Here is a 9177-nt window from a genome sequence, read left to right as displayed (position 1 = left end):
GATAGAACGTGTATGCTTCAGAAATGCACCCTATTCCCTATATAGCGAACTACCTTTGCCAAGAGCCTTATAAGCCTTATTTAAAAGTAGTGCACTATAAAAGGGAATAGGGTGTCATTTGGTACCCTAGCAATGAGTGTTGAATTAACACCCAGGTGGATCCTCTCAGATTCTGTTTGGTTTAGTGATACTGTGCTCCATCAAAAGCAGTGCTGGGGAAAACTCTTTGGTGTACAGAGCAAGGTTCATTCAGAGGGGAGTCTTTAGCGTTTCCTCTATTTTGCAAGGTCCTATAAGGTGAGGATAAGAGCTATACTGAGAGCCAGGGAGATTTTACACAGTTTGACTCCTCTGACTTGATTCATGTGGTTCTCACCCTGAGAGAGAGAGGACATGAAGAGAAAGAGAGAGAGAGAAGGAAAGAGAGAGAGAGAGAGAGAGAGAGACAGAGTTACATGGAAAAAGAGAGACTGAGAGTTACATGGAGAAAGAGAGACTGAGATGACAGGGAGAAAGAGAGACTGAGATGACAGGGAGAAAGAGAGACTGAGCGAGAGAGAGAGAGACAGAAAGAGGGAACGAAAGAGTCAAAGAAACCAAAAGAGGGAAGGACAGTTACAATATATCTGAGAAAGAGCGAGACAGAGAGGAGAGAGTTACAGTTACTTCATACCTCTATCCAAACTGAGGTGAATACTCCCTCTCTCCTCAAACACAGAACATCACCTCTCCCTTCAGAACAGTTGGATTCCTTCAACATGTCTCGCCTTTCATCCAGGAGAAGATTTTACCTAACAACTTCTGGCAGATTCCTCTAGAAATATAAACTGGGCCAGTGCCAGCTTTACTAAAAACCTGCTGGTTCCCTGAGAGTGAGTTGAACTTCATAAATTTGACTATAGTCTTTATGGCTGTCTGAATCATTACCTGTCCCATTAGACTGCTGGCCAGCCTCGTCACGTGACAGCTCGGAGCCAACATTATAGTGTTATATTATCAGCCAGAGCATTGGTTCCCAAATGTTTTATAGTCCCGTACAACTTCAAACAATCAACCTCCAGCTGCATACCCCCTCTAGCACCATTGTCAGTGCATTCTCAAATGCTGTTTTTTTGGCATCATTGTAAGCCTGCTACAGACACACTATATGATACATTTATTAAACATAAGAATGAGTGTGAGTTTCTCACAACCCGGCTCGTGGGAAGTGACAAAGAGCTCTTATAGGACCAGGGCAGAAATAATAATATAATAATTATCAATAATTCTGCTCTTTATTTAACCATCTTACATATAAAACCTTATTTGTTCATCAAAAATTGTGAAATACTCACCACAGTCTGCAATGTTGGGTTGTATTGGAGAGAGTCTCAGTCTTAACCCTTGTGTAGTATTAACATTCTGTATCCTCCCGTTGTCCTAAGGGTAAAAAATGACCCGCATTCACTAAACCCCTAAAATAAAGCAGTTTCATTGAATTTGAAACCCCCCCCCAAAAAATGCATGAAGAAACATGTCATTCATCACAAACTTTGTGAATATCTGGGTTTTACATCTTCACAATGCATTTAATCAGAGGACACCATTAGTTTTTATTACAACACACCTGCTATAATTGTTTTCTTTACTAAAGTAGAGGTTTATTAGTATTATTATTGCTAAAGGTACTGCATAGGTGTAAAACATTTTTTTAGCAAGAGATAGCACTTGTATAGCCTAAGAGAGTAGCAGAAATGTGCAGAAAGCAGTTTTGAATACATTTTATTGAAGGGAAACAATAACTTTTGGCAACAAAGTGATATATTCTTATGTAGTGTACAATGAGGAATTCAACTACAAAATACTAGTCTTCTCCCATTTTTTTTTTACCTTTGCCCCCACCCACAATGTGTATAAACAAAAACAATAAGTAGGAATAAGATAATCGATACGAAACAAAAACATGAAGAACATAAATCAATTAACTATAATTAGCACATGTAGGACAGTTATGCAAGTGTGTGTGCATGGACTTTGAAGATGTATTTCTCACATGTGCAGCACATAGTTTTTGTTTTACAGTCCTTCTTTGGGGGGCATAATTGGCATCTCCTCCTCTTGCCTGCCCCAGCCTCAGGTGGATCAGGACAAGATTCAGCCCCTTGAACAGCTTTCACAAGTGCTGCAGAGGCTTCTGTGCAGGGGAGGCACTCCCTTCTTTGAATGTGTGGGGTTACAAGTGCCTTTCCCAGCTGCTCCAGGAACACACTCCTATTTTCTGCTTAACATGCATCAAGGTAGGGTTGATCTTGTTCCATATCACGAAGGCATTGTATGAGGACACATTAATGATGGTATGGAAGATGACCAGGGGCCAACCGGCAGTCATCCACTGTAAGTTCCAATCACCTTGTCCAGGTTGTCCACACCGCCTTTGTTGTGGTAGTAGTCCAGGTTGATGGCTGGCTTCCTGTCTTCACGATCACTGATCTCAGCCATTTTTTGCAGTGTGCTCAGGAGGACCACATTCTTCTTCCTCTTTGGGAGGTAAGAAACTAGAGTAGTGGTGGGGGTGACTTTGATGAGAACTTTGAAGAGAAGGCCTCTCTCCCCCTTGTTGCAAAGAGTGCAGGGGGGAGCTCAGGGTTGTTATTTCTAACTTTGCCAACCATGGTGATCTTCCTCTTCAGGAGCAGCTGGCTGAGTTCAATCAGTAGCACACATAATCTCAATTTCTCATTGTGGGTGGGTGTGTAGTATATGATTTAGGGGTTTTTCTCTGAGGTTAAAGACTATCAGAACCAAGGTAAGACCCAGATGCAGACTGTCGAAGTAATAATGTTTATTGTAAGAACAGGGGCAGTCAAAGACAGGTCAAGGCAGTCAGGGGTCGAAAATCCAAGTATGGGAGCAAAGGTACAGGACTGCAGGCAGGCTCAGGGTAGGCAGAGGTCTGTAATCCAGAGGGGGCAGAGGTACAGATCGACAGGCAGGGTCAGGGACAGGCAGAGTGGTCAGGCAGGCGGGCTCAGAGTCCGGACAGGCAAGGATCAAAACCAGGAGGGCAAGAAAAGAGAGACGGGAAAAAGCAGGATCTGAGAACACAAAATGCGGTTTGACTCGAATAAACAAGACGAACTGGCACAGACAGACAGAAAACACGGGTATAAATACATGGGATAATGGGGAATCAATCACAAGGACAGGTGAAACAGATCAGGGCGTGACAAAGACAACACAAGGTTTAAATCATTTTCCACACAGTCTGTGCCTGTATTTAGTTGTCATGTTCGTGAGGGCCAAGAATCCACTCTCACATTGGTACGTGGTTGCAAAGGGCATCAGTGTCTTAACAGCGAGATTTGTGAAGGGAGGATACTCTGAGAGCAGTCCAATCCAAATATGTCAGTGGCATCTGATTAAATTACATTTTCACAGAACCCCTTATTGAAATTTTGATGAGGCTCGTTTGTTCAGATATCGGTAAATGGACTGGAGGCAGGGTATGAAAGGGATAACGAATCCAGTTGTTTGTGTCATCCGTTTCGGAAAAGTACCTGCATAATTACTCACCCAACTCACCCAGGTGCATCGCAATATCACATTTGACATTGTCCATAAGCTTGAGTTCATATGCACACAAAATATCATACAAGGATGGCAAAACCTGTGTGTTGTCCTTTTTAATGCAGACAGAGAAGAGCTCCAACTTCTTAATCATAGCCTCAATTTTGTCCCGCACATTGAATATATTTGCAGAGTCCCTGTAATCCTAGATTCAGATCATTCAGGTGAGAAAAAACGTCACCCAGATATGCCAGTCATGTGAGAAACCCGTCATCATGCAAGCGGTCAGACAAGTAATAATTATGGTCAGTAAAGACAACTTTAAGCTCGTCTCTCAATTAAAAAAGATATGTCAATACTTTGCCCCTTGATAACCAGTGCACTGTATGTTGTAAAAGCATTACATGGTCGCTGCCCATATCATTGCATAGTGCAGAAAATATATAAGAGTTCAGGGGCCTTGCTTAAATAAAGTTAACCATTTCCGCTGTAGTGTCCAACAAGTATTTCAAGCTGTCAGGCATTCTTTTGGCAGCAAGAGCCTCTTGTTGGATGCTGCATTGTACCCAAGTGGCGTCGGGAGAAACTGATTGTATGCGCGTTACCACTCTACTATGTCTCCCTGTCATGGCTTTTGTGCCATCAGTACATATACCAACACACCTTGACCACCTAAGTCAATTTGATGTCACAAAGCTGTTCAGTACTTTACAAATTCCATCTCCTGTTTTCCTGGTTTCCAGTGTTTTGCAGAAGAGGAAGTCTTCCTTGGTTGACCCCCCATAAACGTAACGGACATATACCAGGAGCTGTGCCAGGCCCGCCATGTCTGTTGACTCATCCGGCTGTAAAGCATAGAATTCACTGGCTTGTATGCAAAGCAGTAATTATTTAAAAACATCTCATGCCATGTCACTGATGTGTCATGAAACTGTTGTTTGATGAAGACATTGACTGTATAGCTTTTTGGGTCTTTTCCCCCAAGCATTGTCCCAGCCATATCCGCGGCAGCAGGAGTAATTACCTCCTGCACAATATGGGGCTTAACTGTCCTAGCCACTCGGTAGCTCACCATATAAGATGCCTCTAGCCCCTTCATATTAATGGTATCTGTTGCTTTATACATGTCTTACTACTCAAAAGTCGTCTTAATTCCCTCTTCAAAAACTCCCTTGTTTTGTTTCTAAATGTCTGCGCAAGAGTGGAGGTTTCATGGAGTTTTGCACATATAACACACAGTGGCTGAGGAAAGGCACTAATCCCAATATAAGTGTACCCCAAATCAATGTGGTTCTCATCATATTGGCACCTCTTCGATGGTCCAACGTCCCTGTCTGTTGTTCGGTACTTTCTCAGGTAAGGGGGCAGTAGCTCTTCAGCTGCATCAGATTCACAACTGTCAGTGTCCATGCTAGCTGGGCTAACAGCAAATGTAGAATTACTGATGCTAGCATTGGATGTGCTCGTGGAAGCAGAACAACTTATGTCATCGACAGGTGCAGGTGTCATACTGCTGGTAGTAGAATTTGATATGTACAGTACAGAGGCAGAGGCTACATACATAATTGCACAGTGCTTATTACATTAGTCATAAGTTAAACACCATAGATAGTACCTAATTATCGGTTATAAGAGATGAGGAGTAACAGTCAAAAAAATACCACAGAAGAAAGCAGAGAGGAGTAGTATGTAAGCAATTTCCCTTTTTTGAGAAGCGTTATTTACCCCTTATTGAGAAGCATATAAAACTATTGGGGGAGAGAGAGCGAGACACAGACACAGACAGACAGAGACACAGCGTAAAATACAACCCCTCCTCACGCTGGGATGAATATGAGAGTATGGAAATGCCAAATGTGTCTTTGCTCCAGCCCTGTTCTGTTCCAGTGGCCCAGTGTAATACTTCTGAGGAAGCAGGTGAATAAATCATTAGTAGGGTTAATCTACCCTTACAGACTCCCTCCCTCCCACCTCTCCTTCCTCTCCTATTCAATACCACTTATCTCCTATTGCCGTTTCATTGACTCCAAGTGTTGCAACCTCTGCCAAGGTATATTCAAAGACGTGGGAGGTTTCACATTACAGGCACTGTTAACAGATACTTACGCACGCACACAAACATACGCACGTACACACACCACACACACACTTCTCACCCATGCACAAACAGATGAAAACAAAGCAGACATTCACACTGTGACGCTATAGTGGAGCGTTGTAGTGAGCAGCATGTGGTTTCCCGGTAACCACCTTGATGAAACATTCGTTGTGAAGCAGCAGGGATTTGGGTCAGGACATACCGGTTACAGACTAGATTTAGTTACAATCCCTCAGTCAAGGCCAAGGCCAAACAGCCAGGGAGAAACCATGGCACACACACCCTCCTGCTCAACCTCTAACCCCTCCACCACCCCCTCTACATCTGTCTCCATCTAGACAACACACAGATACATGCACAAGCAACATGAATTAATAACCCAACCCTGAACCTGTTTAAACTGATGAATCCACCAGACGACAGGAGTTCACCGTTAAATGAGATCTAAAGGTTTATCTCTGGTGAGGAGAAGAGGAGAAGGAAAGAGGGGGAGAACAACAAAAGATGAGAGAACAAAAACAAGGGGAGTGAGATAATGTGCTTGTGAGAGAGAGGAATGGAGGGAGAGAGGGGTAGAGTGAGAGGGAGAGAGAAAGAGAGCATTTAATAAAGACATGTATAGTACAATGGGAATGAGAGGGCTACTTACAGTGTTGGGAAGAAATCACAGCAGTGATTGAATGAGGGTATGAGGCATGAGCTGAGGTGTTCAGAGGCTTGACCAGTGCAGGGCAGGATTTGACTGGAAAGACACAAAACAACAACACAACACACTACACAGTTAGACAAAAGAGCTAAGAATGAGTTAGTCCAAGCAAGGAGTAAAATCATTGATGCGTAATAGTGTGATTATGGTTGTGTGTGTGATTGACTCTACATACAGTAACGAGAGAAAATTGATAAGGAAACATTCAATGTGCCAGTGGATGAGCGGACACATGATACGTGGTTTCAGTTCATGTCAGGAGAGAGTTGACAATGGTAGTGGAGTGGAGTGGTCATCACCTCTTAATAAGGGAACAGGAGAGGACTTAGCTGTAAATACAAATAGCAGATACATTCCATTACAGCTGCGCCATCGTAGGTTTGAACAGCAAGTTTGTCCATGAAGTTAAACACAGACTGTGCATCTCGCCCATTTGAAACATCAAAGTAGCCAAAGAAATGTTTCTGAATTAATTCCTGATCATCCACATACCTGACTATAACTGACAACTGCAAGCGGACTGGTGGCACCATAGGTCCCAGAGTGGTGGAGGGGGCATATCTGTTAATCTAACCAGGATAACTCTGGACCCTATAAGGTATGACAGTGATTAATCACTTGTAAAAAGGTTTTATAAGGGCTATGATGGGACCGGTTTTTCCAAATCAGGTCACATGGTTAAAAAAACAACTCCTAGCCCTGAGGGTGGGGGTGAAAACCCTGTCAAACTGCAGCAACCTTATACTTGTTCATATGAATTATATTTAGACTAGATTAGGAGGGGGATTTCCTCTACCCAAACACAGAGACAACTGATAGACTATAGAACTCACTGGGTTGAGCTAGCTTTATGCATGTTTGCATCATGCAGGCCTGTACACTGTAGGCCATAATTAAAATTAACTCACATCTGTCATCACTAATATGTTGATTGATTAATTCCAGTTAATAATTTTGGATTGAAAACGTATAGGCAGCCTAGCCAGCCCGATTTCGAATATAAACCAAATTTGATCACATTCACATTTACCCTGACACACAAATGGAATATAAATACATAACGTTACCAATTAGTTTACCCTGACCAGATGGACAGTGCACATAGGCTGTATGCAGCTGCTCTTATTAGCAGCCTACAGTTGATCAGACTGAAAAATTGTCTCATTTTCATCCTATACCGCATGTCAGATCTCTAATATTTAGGCGTAGCCTAGGCTGCTGCATTTATGGAATGAGTTTTTGCTTGTGTATGTCCAGAGTGATTATGTGTTATTTGCATTTATTATGAATCCCCATTAGCTACTGCAAAAACAACAGGTACTCTTCCTGGGGTCCAGCGAAATTAAGCCAGTATACATTAACTGTTATCATCAATGGTAAATAAATACCAGAGGAAAGTGGAAAGCCTACTTGAGCGCGCATGAAAACCTCTCTCTTTATCAAACTTTTAATGGATGATGCGATAGAAGCTATTGATTTGATTTCAACATCCCAGAAAAAGACCGTTGAAAGTAGACAGTACAAAGTGTCATATGTTCAGCCAGGAAAGCACTGAAACATGCAATTACTGCTGCAAGCTCCTTGTAGTTGCACTTGTTGGCTGAACTTTCCCTCGTGTCGTGTCCTCTAAAAGCCAATTCTTGCATCCCCAAAAACGCAGTGGTGTTGATAAGTTGCTTGAGAACATCCCTGTTTCTTCTTAATTTCTCGTTGTGTCGCACAATTTCAATATGCAGACCTTCGTCATGATCGATGCAGCTTTTTCCCAGAAGCTTGAATCTGATATGCTCCCTGCTTTTTGGGGGGGCGTTTAGCTGAACGATCAATGTTCTTCAGGTCACTGTACCCCTCTTTCACCCAAGGCTGACTTTCCAAACAGCAGGCAAGGCCAGTAATACAGGCGGCTTGATGAAAGGCTCCCTGTTAACAAGCTATAATTTTGATACCAATTGGTATAGAACACCCTTACCTTTTCATCCTTCTTCATATAACTGATCTCACGCAGAGGTCGACCTTCGGTTTTAATTAGCACCTTTTCTGTGTACCCCAGAGATTGGAAGGGGTTCTTCAACAAAAAGTCAACTAAATTTGCATTGGCGGCAAAAACTGCACACTTAAGCAGGTAGCTAGCAAGCTACTGCTATTTGCGACTGAAATTAGTGCAATTTATTTCAATTTGCCTTAAAAAAAAAGTTATAAAACCAATAAAATAATTTTGAATTTACCTCCTACGTCTCCTGCAATTTGAAGAAATTAATTTGAATTTAATAATATCCCCAAAAAGCTTTTCAATATCTATCCAATAATGTCACCATCTCACCAAGCTTCTCAACACATAGAGCCCCCCCCCATAATGCTCTGCTGCACAACCCCATTACAACACACCAGGTTATTTCTCTGATCCTAAACCTATGATTGGATAGACAACATGTCAGTTCATACTGCAAAAGCTTTGCTTGGTTGGATGACATACTCAAGAAGTGGTCAAAACTAACATCTATGGAAGGGGGTTGACATTGAAAGTCAATATATATAAAAAATATTTTAATAAATAAGAGTTCTTAACAGGGCGTGTTTTTTTTTACGAGCATCCTTTTTTATTTTACCTTTATTTTACTAGGCAAGTCAGTTAAGAACAAATTCTTATTTTCAATGACGGCCTAGGAACAGAACGACAGATTTGTACCTTGTCAGCTCGGGGATTCGAACTTGCAACCTTTCGGTTACTAGTCCAATGCTCAATGTACCCAGATGAGGACAGAAGCTAGCTGGTACTACCCCAGAGAGTGCTGTTGAAGTTACTATAGGGCTTCATTGCAAAACAGTG

General features: G+C 42.2%; 1 long non-coding RNA gene across 1 annotated transcript in view; it reads right to left on the bottom strand.

Annotated features, from left to right (window-relative positions):
• Nucleotides 1-2752: 2752 nt before the first annotated feature.
• The window catches only part of LOC116376143 (uncharacterized), a 46321-nt gene continuing 39896 nt past the window's right edge, over nucleotides 2753-9177 (bottom strand). The window contains exons 4-5 of the long non-coding RNA XR_004211530.1: nucleotides 6294-6386; nucleotides 2753-3074 (exon numbers count right to left, since the gene is read on the bottom strand). This is a non-coding gene — a long non-coding RNA (uncharacterized LOC116376143). The remainder of the gene's footprint in view (nucleotides 3075-6293; nucleotides 6387-9177) is intronic.

Source organism: Oncorhynchus kisutch, linkage group LG11 (genome assembly GCF_002021735.2).
Source record: "Oncorhynchus kisutch isolate 150728-3 linkage group LG11, Okis_V2, whole genome shotgun sequence".
In the NCBI taxonomy this organism is placed as follows: domain Eukaryota; kingdom Metazoa; phylum Chordata; class Actinopteri; order Salmoniformes; family Salmonidae; genus Oncorhynchus; species Oncorhynchus kisutch.
Note: the sequence above shows the minus strand (reverse complement) of the source record. Positions and strands in the feature narration are given on the sequence as shown.